Here is a 13614-nt window from a genome sequence, read left to right on the forward strand (position 1 = left end):
AAATGACAGGTTTTGGGGTTTTTTGTTTTTTTTTTTTTTTTTTTTTTTTTTTTTTTTTGTTGTTGTTGTTTTTTTTTTTTTTTTTTTGGTTTTTTTTTTAATCTTCTTAAGTCACATGCTAGGGATGCCGTGCACTTGTCTCTCATACGTGAAGTTTTGGCTGTCTGGATTTCTTGGAACTCCTGCTTCGGCCTCCCAGTTCCTGGGGTTACAGGTTTGCACCACCACTCCCAGCTCCACCTCTCCTTTTCTTTTTTAAGAGTATCTACTTCATGGAGGTGGAGAAGCCAGTACTTGTATACTGTGTGGCTGGCTGGCCATTACTGCACATTTCAGACTTGCCAGTCCCCATAATCACATGACCCACACCTACATTGCAAAAAGGGAATTACCAGAGGCTTGCCACAGACAGAATGCAGAACAGAGAGTTTTACCAGACTAGAGACTAGGCCCAGGAGCCGACCATTAGCTGAGGGGTGTAGATCTCTGTGAATATAAAATCACCCTGGTCTATGGATCAAGTTACAAGCCAGTCAGGACTGTATACAATAAAACCATGTCTCAAGAAAAAAAGGGGGGGGGTATTCCTATCCTGCTCGGTTCTTGGCAAAGTACTATTAACCTGTAGAAATCCTTAACAGACTTTTTGAAGTCTGACTGTATCCTTAGCCAGCCTCATACTCAGAGATCTATTTGCTTCCTGAGTGCTGGGACTAAAGCTGTGTGCCATCATGCCCAGTGGTAGCAGGCTTTATAATCAAGAGTTTTGCAACATCAAAACAAAAATTAATGAGGATGAGGAGATGACACAGTAGTTAAAAGCAATTACTGCTTTTTCAGAGGACCTGAGTTCAGTTCCCAGCACCCACATCTGGTAGTCCACAAATGTCAGTAACTCCAGTTCCAGGGGACCTCACACCCTCTCCTGACTTTTAAGGGCACCTGTACCATATACACATACCCACGCAGATACATATACACACATGTACATATAAATAAATCTTTTTTTAAGTTAAAATCCGGCACGGTGCATATGCCAGTAATTCCAACCAAGTAATTCCAGGCAGGAACTGCCAGGTGTGGTGGTACTGACCTTTTAGTCCCAGCATTCAGGAGGCAGGTGCAAGCAGCTCTGTGTGAGTTCAAGGCCTGCCTTGTCTGCAAATGGAGTTCCACAGCTGTCAAAAAAAATCCAGACTGAAGCCAAGATTGTCAGTATGAGATGTAAAGGTAACTTTTATTTGCCTGGTGTAATTCATTTACCTAGTCCTGGAATCTTCTAGCCTCTTTACAATGTCACCGAGGCCCAGAATATTTTCAGCCTCCGAGACTTGCTGATGAGTAAGATCATCCTTTCTAGCTCTTTCTGAGCGGTGGCTCCTGGTCAGCTTGGCTCTTGTTCTAGCTCAAAACTCTTCTCCACGCTAACTGACTCAATCTGACTTCTTTCTCAGCCTCAGGCTGAATTGGGCACGTTCCAGCCAGAGGGTTGAAAGCTATGTGCTAAGGGCTGAGCCACACCGCAACTAAAAGCTGTCTTTTCAGTAACAACACAATCCCCAGTTTCACAGTGTGAACAAATATCCTGCAACGCTGAGATACACGATAAGATCCTTGCTGGGGGAAAAAATGTAGACTGGGCGTAGTAGAACGTGCTTGTCATCCTGTCACATGAAAAGTGAAGGCGGATAGATAGATGTTCAAGGTTATCTTCAGTTACATAGCAAGTTTCAGGTTAGTCTAGAACACATGAGATTCCGCACTTAACATCAAAAACTGTATCCAGGTAGTGGTAACTACATCTATAACCCCCAACAGCTGGGAGGCAGAAGCAGGAGTGTCAGCACAGGTTCAAGGCCAGCCTGGAGCACGTGTTGGCTGACCCCTGTAATCCCAGCATTTGAGATTCTGAGATTTCTACTAGGCCACATAAGATCCTATCTTAATAAATAAATATAAAGCATGCTGGGAATATAGCTTGGTGGTAGGACACTTGTCTCATATGTGAAGTTCTAAGTTTGATTTCCAGTGTTTTAAATGGGGTTGGGCAGAAGTTAAGGTTATAGTAGCTTAAACCATAAATAGGTAAAAGAGAAATGCAGCTCAAGGGAAATGGGGTTTGCTAAGCATAGCCCCAAGTTTCGTCAGCAGGAGTCTTCCCCTGGCTTCTCTGCTTCTGTCTTCACCCCTCTGGAACCCAGTGTAGGGCCTGCTCACACGGCCAGACCCCATACTCTCACTTTAACAAATTTACTCCCAGCATCAGTCTGTCAATCCCAGGAAATGCTTCTAATCTGGTCCACTCACACCCCATGGCTTTCCCTGAGCCAATCAAGTTCTAGGGACGTTAGCTATTATTGGCCAGTCATGTCATAACTCTGCTCTTCTAGGAAGGAAGATAGAATTTTGACTATCGAACTAGAGATGGGAATGTTTACCAGCCAAATATAAAAGTCACACACTAATCATCACGCCACAAACTAATCATCAGCTTCTCCATAACCACAGGTGGCCTTCTTCCATAGCTGTGATTGTTAAGAATGCCTCTGCTCAATAATTATTTCTTTTACTACTGAAGACAGACTCATTTTTTACCTAGAGGCAACCATACAGAAATCTCTATAGCTGGGGCTGGAGAGATGGCTCAGCGGTTAAGAGCACTGACTGCTCTTCCAGAGGTCCTTAGTTCAATTCCCAGCAACCACACGGTGGCTCACAACCATGTGAAACAATCTGTCTCTTCTGGTATGACCAGTGTACTCATATACATAAAATAAATAATTCTTTAAAAAAATCTTTATAGCCACTTCTGACACAGGGATCTCTGGATGAGGGCCTTCAGAGTCTATGACCAATAGCATTCTATTTGTTTCTTAATTTCTGAGACAGGCTCAGGCTGTCCTCCACTGTACCGTCAAGGATGACCATGAACCTCAGATCCTCTGGCCTCCACCTCCTCAGTGCTAGAATCCCTCCATTTCATGTGGTGTGAAAGATTTAAAATCAGGTGTTTGTGTGTGCTGGGCAGGCATTCTAACAACTGAAGCACATCACAGGCCCAAATATTGTTTCAATATTTCATTATAAATGTTTACTTGTGTTTGTTCAGGTGCCCATATACACACATGCAATGATTTGTATGTGGAGGTCAGTACAACCTTTTTTTTCCCCCTTCTACATGTGGGTCTTGGGACTAAGAGTGTTGTGGTAAATTCTCCAACCCAAGTTGGAGAAAGAAAACACAATTAATATGAATACAAGCTGCGCGCCTAGATTGACCAGATCTGCCACTGCACTACTCTATTCCTAGCTCTGAGATCCCTTATAAACTTGCAGTTTCTCCAGGCCACGTGCTTCAGCTCCATCTTCCTTCCTCCTCCTTCTCCACCGTCCCCTTCTCTCCTCTTCTCTCTCCCCCCACCTCTTTGGCTCCACTCTCCCTTCCCCTGCACTGTCACCAGCTCTAGCCTTTATTTGACAAGTTAAAATAGGGAGAAGGTCCCCGTGAAGTCACCTGAGTACTGTTTCACTCCTCATCCTAGGCGGCACCTCGTAGGGAAGCATAATTAGCATCAAAATACAAACAGCACCAGGGCATCCCAGGCCAGGAGGTCAGGCTTGGCAGCCAGCCTCCTCCCAGGTATACCTACATACATATGTACATGCGTCCATAGAAAATGAGTGAGTTGGTAACAGAGATAGACGTTAAACTCTCCACCTGCTGGTTACAGGTATCTAGTACTGGTTGAGAGTGAAGACTCGGGTGCTGGAATAGCCCAGGGCAGAACGCTCACTTAGCATCTGCAAAGCCATGGGTTTGGTGTCCAGTGCTACAGAATGAAAGAGGTGGGGATCAAAGCAAGCAGTCGGTTCTTCCGTCACTGCTCTGCCCATTACTTTTTTATAATGTAATAAAAAATGGTCTTGTTAAAAACAAAATCAAATCATAAAAGGGTCATTCAATAATTCCACATTCCACTGTACCCTGCAAGTTCTAGACAATACTGTAATTCTGTGTCTGTAATTCTTTGGGGGTCTTCTAGGCCCGTGTTAGCTCCTGAATAGCAGACAGAGACAGAGACCTGGTGTTTTTATCAACAAGCTGTAAGCCTGAGCTGAACAGGTTCGGAGCTGTTCTAACGCTCTGGGCTACTTACCTCCCAGCCAGGGGCCTGTGTTACTTGGAGTTTGAGTCTTGCCCTGGCTTGCTCTGCTCCATGTATGTCCTCATGGGAGAAGCCCTTGGTGACCTGACCTCCTGGGCTTTCCACAGTGACTCCTCCTGGACCTTCTGCCTCACCCTGTTTCTCCCTTTCTCCTCCTCCTTCCTCTTCTTCCTCCTCATGCTCCTCCTCCCTCCCCTCTCCTCCTCCCTTCCCTCCTCCCCTTCTCCTCCTTCTCTCCCTCTCCTTCTCCTCTCTCTCTCTCCTCTCTTCTTCTCTCTCCCCTCCTCTCTCCCTCCTCCCTCCTCCTCTCTCTCCCTCTCTCTCCCCCCCCAACCCCAGTGGAATTGAAGTCCCCACTATTTCTTCTTCTGCTGCCCAGCTAATTGACAAATTAGCTGTTTATTGACCAATCAGAAGGTCGATGTAGAAGAATGTTTATAAAACACTGAGACAGGTGATGCTTCATAAAAATAGCAATACCAAAGTCCACCTATACTCAAACTCTTTGCCCCTGCAAATGTTAAGGTCCAGGGACCTGTTACTAAGCCAGAAGAATCCATGAGTGAAGAGAATTGCATATGAAGCCATAGCTCGGTGTCTCCACACTGCTGGGAATGAGGCTCTGGGCAGGATGGGCTGGCAGGTTCAGCTTATGCTCTCTGTTCCTATGCCTCTTCTGGACACTGGCTGTACTTCTATTACTTACAGTTTTGAATAGTTCATCATGTCCTTAGCTTGGTTACCCTCAAGACCAAGAGGGCAAGGTTGGTAACAAGTAAACACTTGTTGAACAAAACTCAGCAGTAAGATTCCTTCTCAGAACTGGGTCATTAGGCAAGTCCGTTACTGTTAATATCACAGACTGTACTTACCCAAACACATGTGATATCTTCCTGAGGAGATGGGAAAACATGTCACAGACTGCTGATAGCTGGCTGTCTCAGTTAGGGATTCTACTGAAGCGAAGAGACACCATGACCACAGCAACTCTTATAACAGAAATCACTTAATGGAGTCTGGCTTACTGTTCAGAGGTTTACTTTATTGCTGCCAGAGCAAGAAGCATGGTGGCCACAGGCAGACATGGGGCTGGAAAAGTAGCTGAGAGTTCTGCGTCTGGACCCAAAGGCAGCAGAAAGAAAGAGTGACAGAGTTGGCTTGAGGATCCGAAACCACAAAGTCAGTCCCCAGTGTCATAATTCTTCCAACAAGGCCTAATAGTGCCACCTCCCTGTGGACCTACAGGGGCCATTTTCATTCAAACCACCACGACAACTAACGAAACCATTCCATCAGGCGTGCTGAACTGAACACGGGAACATACTTAGGCCTACTTAGAGGGACACAGATGGCACGTGCATCACCAAAATACCTGTACCTGCGTGGATGATGACTCAGAAAAGCTGCATCCTTGAGACTCCCTGTACCACCTTCGGTCACCAATTTTCTGATACAGGAAGTAACCATGAGGCAATTGACTTTCCTGGACAGTCGACATGATGCCAGAAACAGGATTAGCTCTGCTGCATCCCACAGGGCTCCCCACGAGCATGTTGCCTTCCCACCAAGTTTCCTTGTCCTGAGTGTACCTGCAGACATTTTAGCTTGCACTCACATATCGTGTCTGTACCAGCTAGTTTGATGTCAACTTGACACAGGCTAGAGTTGCCAGAGAGCAGGGAGCCTCGATTGAGAGAATGCCTCCATAAAATGTGGCTATAAGGAGTTTTCTTAATTAGCGATCAATGGGGAATGGCCCCGCCCACTGTAGGTGGTTCTATAAGAAAGCAGACTGAGCAAGCCTTGGAGAGCAAGGCAATGCACTGCTCCATGGCCTCTGCATCAGCTCCTGCCTACAAGTTCCTGCTCTCATTGCCTTTCATCCCGCACTGTTATGTGGAACAGTGAACAAATAAATCCTTCCCACCCCAAGGTGCTTTTGGTCATGCTGTTCCATTGCAGCAATAGTAACCCTAACTAACACAGTGTCACAACAATGCGTTTGTCACTTTACAAGATTTTTCTCTTTTCTGAGTTGCACATTATTTACTTATGCTTAGAGAGTTGGTGGTAGGGACTAGATCAATGGTTCTCAACCTTCCTAATGCTGCAACTGTTTAATACAGTGTCCCATGTTGTAGTGACCCCCCCAATTATTTTTATTGTTACTTTTATTTTTACTTTTTATTGTTTTATTGTTACTTTATAACTTTAATTCTGCTACTGTTATAAATCGTAATGTAAATATCTGATATGTAAGATATATGATGCAACCCCTGTGTAAGGGTTGTTGGACCCCCCCAGATGTCACAGTCCACAAGTTGAGAACCAGTAGGCTAGAAAGATACTTAGTAGTTAAGAACACTGCTGTAGGAGGTCTGGAGAGATGGCTCAGTGGTTAAGAGCACTGACTGCTGCTTCCGAGGACCCAGGTTTGATTCCTAACAGCCACCTGGTGGCTTACAACAAGTGGTTGGAACTCCAGTCTCACAGTACCTGTACCCTCTTCCAGCTTCTTCACCTTCCTCTGGCATGAGAGAGACTGGCCCATAAACATGCACGCAGGCAAAGCAATCTATACACATAAATTATTTATAATAGACCAATATTGCTCTACCAGAGAACCCAAGTTTCATTCCCAGTGTCCATTGTCACAACCACAATATAACTCCAGTTCATAGAGATCTATCACCCTCTTCTGGCCTCTGTTGGGTAACATAAAAATAAACCCACAGCTATTTTTAAAGATTTTATTTGACGGTTTGAGTGTCTCTGCTCTCTGCAAGAGCAAGTTCTCTTAGCTCCCGAGCCGTCTCTCCAGCTCCTCGACAATATTTTTAAAAAGAAGGTTGGGACCAGAGGCTAGTGAGGACGCTCGCTGCTAAACCTGATGGTCTGATTCGAACCCAAGACCCACCTAGCAGAAGGAAGGAACCACTGCAACAAAGCTGTGCTTTAACCTCTGCGTGTGCACGGTGGCTCACGAGTGCCGCGCTCACACTCACACGTCATATACATATAGTCTGAGTTGAGGCTAGATGTTCGTATATTCGTTTAAAAGTGAAGACTAGGTCCACTCTCCAGCCCACGGTAATTAATTACTCGGGTTTGAATGTGAGGAGCAGAACTGCACTTGCGCTCACCTTTTCCACCAGCAGATGGTGCTGTTGAACATTGTAATTTGTAATGGTAAAAAATGGATAATTCTCAAATGCATAGTCATCTCATAGAGAATACCTATATACCTCTACATCAAAGCATTGGAAGTTAGGGACCCTGAAAATATTTGTAGATTAGAATTTATTTGGGATGGAGAGGTGACTCAGCTGTTAAGAGCACTGATTGTTCGTCCAGTGGATCCAGGTTTAGGTCCTAGCACCCACATAGCGACTCACAGACAACTACAGCTCCAGTTCCAGGGATTCAATGCCCTCTGTGGGCACTGCACACACATGGTGCAGACATACATGCAGGGAAACTGCCTACACACATGAAAGGGGGAATTTTAAGTTAACTACACTCAGAGATGTTAGGATAGGCTACTTGAAAACTTTGACACAAAAGAAGGTTTAATTATATAATCTATAGGCTGTGGATGAGGCTCAGTGGTAAAGCATTTACCTAAGATATGAAGGCTCCAGGTTTAATCCCTAACACCGCACACACAGACAAGGGGGGGTGGAGAATTAGTTCTATCAGGGCAGGGACATGCGGCTCAATGGTAGGATATGTATGCAGTGGCATGTACAAGGTTCTGGGTTCAATCTAGTACCCAATACATACATATACGCACAATATATATGTGTGTGTGTGCTGTGTGTGTGTGTGTGTGTGTATGTGTGTGTGTGTGTGTACAATGCTCACATGTAATAAACCTGTACTCTGCGTGTGGGTTCATACTCTTTAGCAGTTCTAGGGATCAGACAGCTTCATTATTACTTGACAATACTCTGCTACTGTGCTAACCTCGCCTCTGGCCCACGCCATTTTGTCCTTGAAGTCCGAATCCTCTGGCTTCCACTTCCCAAGGATTAGGATTTCATAGAGCAGCTGCAGAGATGTGGTTCCAGGCTCTGCTTCTCTTTCCCAGGGCATCCGGATGCTGCCAGTGCACCAGCTGGGAAAGGACAGGGCAAAGCCTGAAATGGGTGGGGTAGGAAATCTGCTTCTTACCTCTGAGGCCTTAGACACTGCTACTTGCCAGACCGGAAGCAGGAAGCCCCTCCTGGACGATGTTGTGGTTCTGGGAGAGGGAAGGCCTTCTCCGAGAATCTTAGTGTTATAGCTCTTTTAGGTGAAGGCCTTCTCCAATGACCTTTAATGAAGCAACTCTCTGAGTCTAGTTTAGCTTGTACGTTGAATGTATATACTTTATTCGGGGTGAACCAAGGATTATATCGTTTGAGGGTGAGAATATTCAGGGTGGTGAGAAGTCTAGGCTGATTCCATGACAAGCTTCAAATTGGCAGTTAAGAAGACTAGGCCTAAATCTCTGTTTCCGAGAACTGGGCAATTCCAGGCAAGTCCAGACCTCAGAAGCTGCGGGCTGGAGAGATGGCTCAGTGGTTAAGAACACTGAACTGGGGGTTGGGGATTTAGCTCAGTGGTAGAGCGCTTGCCAGGGCAAGGCCCCAGGTTCGGGTCCCCAGCCCAAAAAAAAGAACCAAAAAAAAAAAAAAAGAACACTGAACTGCTCTTCCGGAGGTCCTGAGTTCAAATCCCAGCAAAACCACATGGTGGCTCACAAACTATAATGGGATCTGATGCCCCCTGAAGACAGACACGATATACTTATATATAATGAATAAAATAAATCTTAAAAAAAAAAGATTAAAAAAAAAGAAGCTGCCTGCTGCCTGGCCTGAGGGGCAAGGACAATCAGACAGCAGCAGTTTCCAGATTTCCTCAGCAGCAGTTTCCAGACCTCTCAAGCAAGTTCCCAGCCCCCACACCCAGGTAATGGAATGTCCACGAACATTGCAGCAAAAATTGAAGTGGATCGTTTGCTATCAGTTCCCAAGAGCCGGATCTGGTCTCTCCAGCTGCTACTCTGCCATGCGGTCTGCAGGCTGCACTCTCCCGGCTGTCTCCCTCTCTGCGTGGTCCCTAGGCAGAAGTTACCATGCCTGTGCGCACGCGCACGTGCTCGGGGGTTGAGGGCGCGTGCACACGCACACGCGCGCGCGCACACACACACACACACACACACACACACACACACACACACCTTGTTCTGTGGGCCCTCGTGGGCAACAGAACCAGATCCACATGCTCAAACTATCTCTCAGTCATCTCTTTCACGTACTTCCCTCTTTAGCCCAGTAAAATCAAAGTTCCAGGAACACGAGATAAACCCAACAGATGGACATAGAGGTGACCTACCCCAGAATTCCCTGATGTGCTCTAAATCAGGCCTGCAAGATCAACTGGATGTCTCTCTATTTTGGTAATGGGAGACCCCAGCGTGCTGAACTTCTGCAGAATAAAACACTCTTTGCATTTACATTGAGTCTGGAGTGTCATTCTTCGGTGAATCATGGACCCTTACAGTGAGGAAAGGTCATTGGCTGGAAGCTAAGGTACTGAGATGCCTAATTAGCATGGAGAAGCATTCCAGGCGCAGAGTGGGCGACCGACTACTTGTGACCACCTGGTTGGGAGTCACCTGGTTACACGTTTCAAGGCAGGCATGGAAATAGGGAGAGAGTTCCTGCCAGTCTCAGGTTTTGAGATTTCCGGGGTTTGAATATGCTCCACCTTGCCAGTTCCTCCAGTTCCTCTTGTGGCATGGTCCACATGCTCCACACAGAGATGGCTCGACTGTTAAGAGCACTGTCTGTTCTTCCAGAGAACCCAGGTTCCCTTTCTAGCACCCACACGGCAACTCACACCGTCTGCAATCCAGTTCCAGAGGACCCAAGGCCATCTGAACACTACATAGTTGGTGCACAGACTGCATGCAGGCAAAAGACCCATACATGGAAAATAAATAGAACTGTTTTAAAAACTGTTTGTGGGCCTTGAGCTGTGACGCAGCAGCTAAGTTAAGAGTGTTTGCTGCTCTTCTAGAGACCCAGAGTTTGATTCCCAGAGCCTAAGTCTGGTAGATGCTCAGACAGCGTCTCTAAGGGATCCGAAGCCTCTTCTGGCCTATGCAGGTGTTTACTGACCTATAGGCAATGGGGCCAGGGAGCGTGGAGGTGACATATGAGGCAGACTCAACTCTCATGCAATAGCCAACCGTCTTAGGGATCGCATGACCAAGGTACCTCTTATAAAGGAAGAACATTTCATGGGGCTTGCCTACAGTTGAGAGGTTTAGTACACTGTTATCATGTTGGGAGGCATGGCAGCATGGAGACAGACATGGTACCGGAAAGGAGGTGAAAGTCCTACATCTTGGTCTGGAGGCAGCAGAATTGACTGTGTGCCTTAGTGAGCACGGCTTGACATGGGAGACCTCAAAGCCACAGTGACACACGTCCTCCAACAAGGCCGCACCTCCTAAGGATGCTGCTTCCCAAGGGCCAAGCATTCAAACACACAGGTCTATGGGGGCCGTACATACCAAACCATGATACAACCTTTACTCAGAGAATCAGGCAGTTTCTACTCTGAGGGGTAAGAAAAGTCACATGAGTAAAGTTCTCATGTGTTCGACCCATATACAATCACATGGACAAGTTGCACACTACAAAAACATGTTTTTTCCCCATAGAGGCATATGAACAAATAACAATAGTCAGTTGTAATAAATACTCTGAAGTAAACTCACTCCTGTTTGCTATGCCTTGGAGGAGCACAAAAACATCCCCAGAACAATTTGGTGCTTTGGAGAAACTGTTTTCTTGGAATTTTTTTTTTTACAAGTATTCAGAATTCTCTTCAAATGACTCCATGTGAGATGACTCAGACAGAAACAGATACAGTTAATAAAATAATTTAAAAAATTAAGACTATTTAGGTCAGTGAGATGGTTCAGTAAGGAAAGGCATAGCCATTCAATCAAAATCCAGTGAGACACAGACAGGTATTTGCAGAAACTTCAAATACTCCTTCAAGTACCTCCTGGTACTGTTCCAAATTCTTATTTAAAGGAAGACCAGGGCTGGTTCAGTAGTTAAGAATACTTGCTACCCTTTCAGGTGGTGACAGTTCAGTTCCCAGAATCCTCATCTGGACCACCCTCATCTGGACAGGGAACAAATGTGGCTCCCCCTCCTCTCCTCCTCCTCCTCCTCCTCCTCCTCCTCCTCCTCCTCCCCCTCTCTCCTCCTCCTCCCCCCTCCTCCTCCTCCCCTCCCCCCTCCTCCCCCCTCCTCCCTCCTCCTCTCTCCTCCTCCTCCTCTCCTCTTCTTCTTCTTCTTCCTCCTTCCCTCCCTCCATCTCTCAAAAATTAAAACAAACAAATAGACAAACCTTAGAACACCATCTGTCCAAATTGTGTTTCTCAGGTTGGGAATGGCTTTGTTGCTCTCCATGGTTCTGAACCAGGCTTACTCATCAAGACTCGAGTCTACTTCCTGTGTAAATCTACTATTCCCTGTGTAAATCCTCCCTTGCAGGCAAGCAAAGACAAAAACATCAGTGAAAGAAAAATGGGGGGGAAAATGACGAGAAGAAAATCAAAGAAGAGATATCAGTACAATGACTAATTTCACTTTCAGGTTATTTTCAAATATTTTTAGCTATCTAGCCTGGCCCAGTGGTGCACTTCTATAATCCCAGAATTTGGGAGGCAGAGGCAGGCAGATCTCGGTGAGTTCAAAGTCAGCCTGTCCTATAAAGTGAGTTCCAGGACAGCCAGAGCTGTTACTTGTGTTGATACACACTTGTAATTCTAATGTTTAAGATGCAGATCAAGTGTAGGATGATGTCACAGGTGAGGCAGGTACAGGATAGAAGGGGGCCTGTCATTGGAGGAGAAGGAAGGATGGGCGGGAGAGAAGTTTGAAGAGAAGAGGAGGGCAGAGGAGAGGGGGAGAAGCCGTGGCAGGACAAGATGGCAGGTGATGTTAAGATTCTGCTCTGTGTATTTACAGGTTGTTATTAGTGTTCTCAAGGGATGGATGGTACCAGGCTGTGTATGTTTAAGTGGGCAATTATATCTTATCAATTGGATCTAAGATTATTGTGTTGTGTGTTCTTTTATGCGAGGGTTTGAGTGTAGGAAAGTGTGTGGCTAGGATGTGTTTCCGCCAATATCTAGCAGATATCTGGGCACCGCTGTGCAGAGCTAGCGGGGTAAAAGACATCATTACTCTTTATTATTTTTATATTTTTACAACAACAATCAAGAGTTCAAGCTTGGGGGCTGGAGAGATGGCTCAGTGGTTAAGAGCACTGTCTGCTCTTCCAGAGGTCCTGAGTTCAAATCCCAGCAACCACATGGTGGCTCACAACCATCTGTAATGGGATCTGATGCCCTATTCTGGTGTGTGTGAAGACAGCTACCATGTACTTATATATAATAAATAAATAAATTTTTTAAAAAAAGAGTTCAAGGTTGGGTTGGAGAGATGGCTCAGCAATTAAGAGCACTGAGTTCAATTCCCAGCAACCACATGGTGGCTCACAACCATCTCTAATGAGATCTGATGCCCTCTTCTGGTGTGTCTGAAGACAGCTACAGTGTACTTATATATAATAAATAAATAAATAAATCTTTAAAAAAAAGAAATTAAGTCATTGTTTCCAACTGATCCCAACTGACCCAGATAACAAACATCATTGTTTATCAATGGATATCCACAAGTAGGTGCTTTCCACCTTTATGGTAGATGTTAGGTTGCTTTCAATTTCTGTATCTGCTTTCAGCAAATGACACACGTGTATTATCTGGGTCGGGCATGGAAGACTGATTAACTTAATATTAAACCTGTGCATTAGCTATAATTAGGACGGGTTGTAAAAGCTGATTACATGAGAAATCCAAGGCAAGTATTGCTTATTATATTGTTCTCTTAAAGGTAAGTTAAACAATTTGAGTGCACAGTAGGCTAGCAGTCTTTTTGTCTTAAGTGACTTATTCCTTAAGTGCATTATTCCTTTGTATTTTTTATATATATTGGTGTTTGTCTGTGTGAGGGTGTCGGGTCACCTGGAACAGCAGTTACAGTCATAAGCTGTCATGTGGGTGCTGGGAATTGGACATGGGACCTCTATGAGAGCAGCCAATGCTCATAACTACTGAACTGTCTCTCCGGCCCCTCAAGTGTATTATTGACACTGGCTAAAATGTTCAGCAAAAGTTCTAGGGTCTTAAAATATAGGAGATATTCTCAGAATACTTACTTCACCAGTACAAACTGCAAAGACTTTGAGGGAAGACTTGGCTATTTGAGACCTTAGCTTAAAAAACAAAACAACAACAAAATGTCAAAGTTACAACTGTTGAGATTTGGTCTACTGCTATGTATTGTAACACTAAATTCTATATCCAGAGATC

This window comes from Rattus rattus, chromosome 15 (genome assembly GCF_011064425.1).
Source record: "Rattus rattus isolate New Zealand chromosome 15, Rrattus_CSIRO_v1, whole genome shotgun sequence".
Taxonomy (NCBI): Eukaryota; Metazoa; Chordata; class Mammalia; order Rodentia; family Muridae; genus Rattus; species Rattus rattus.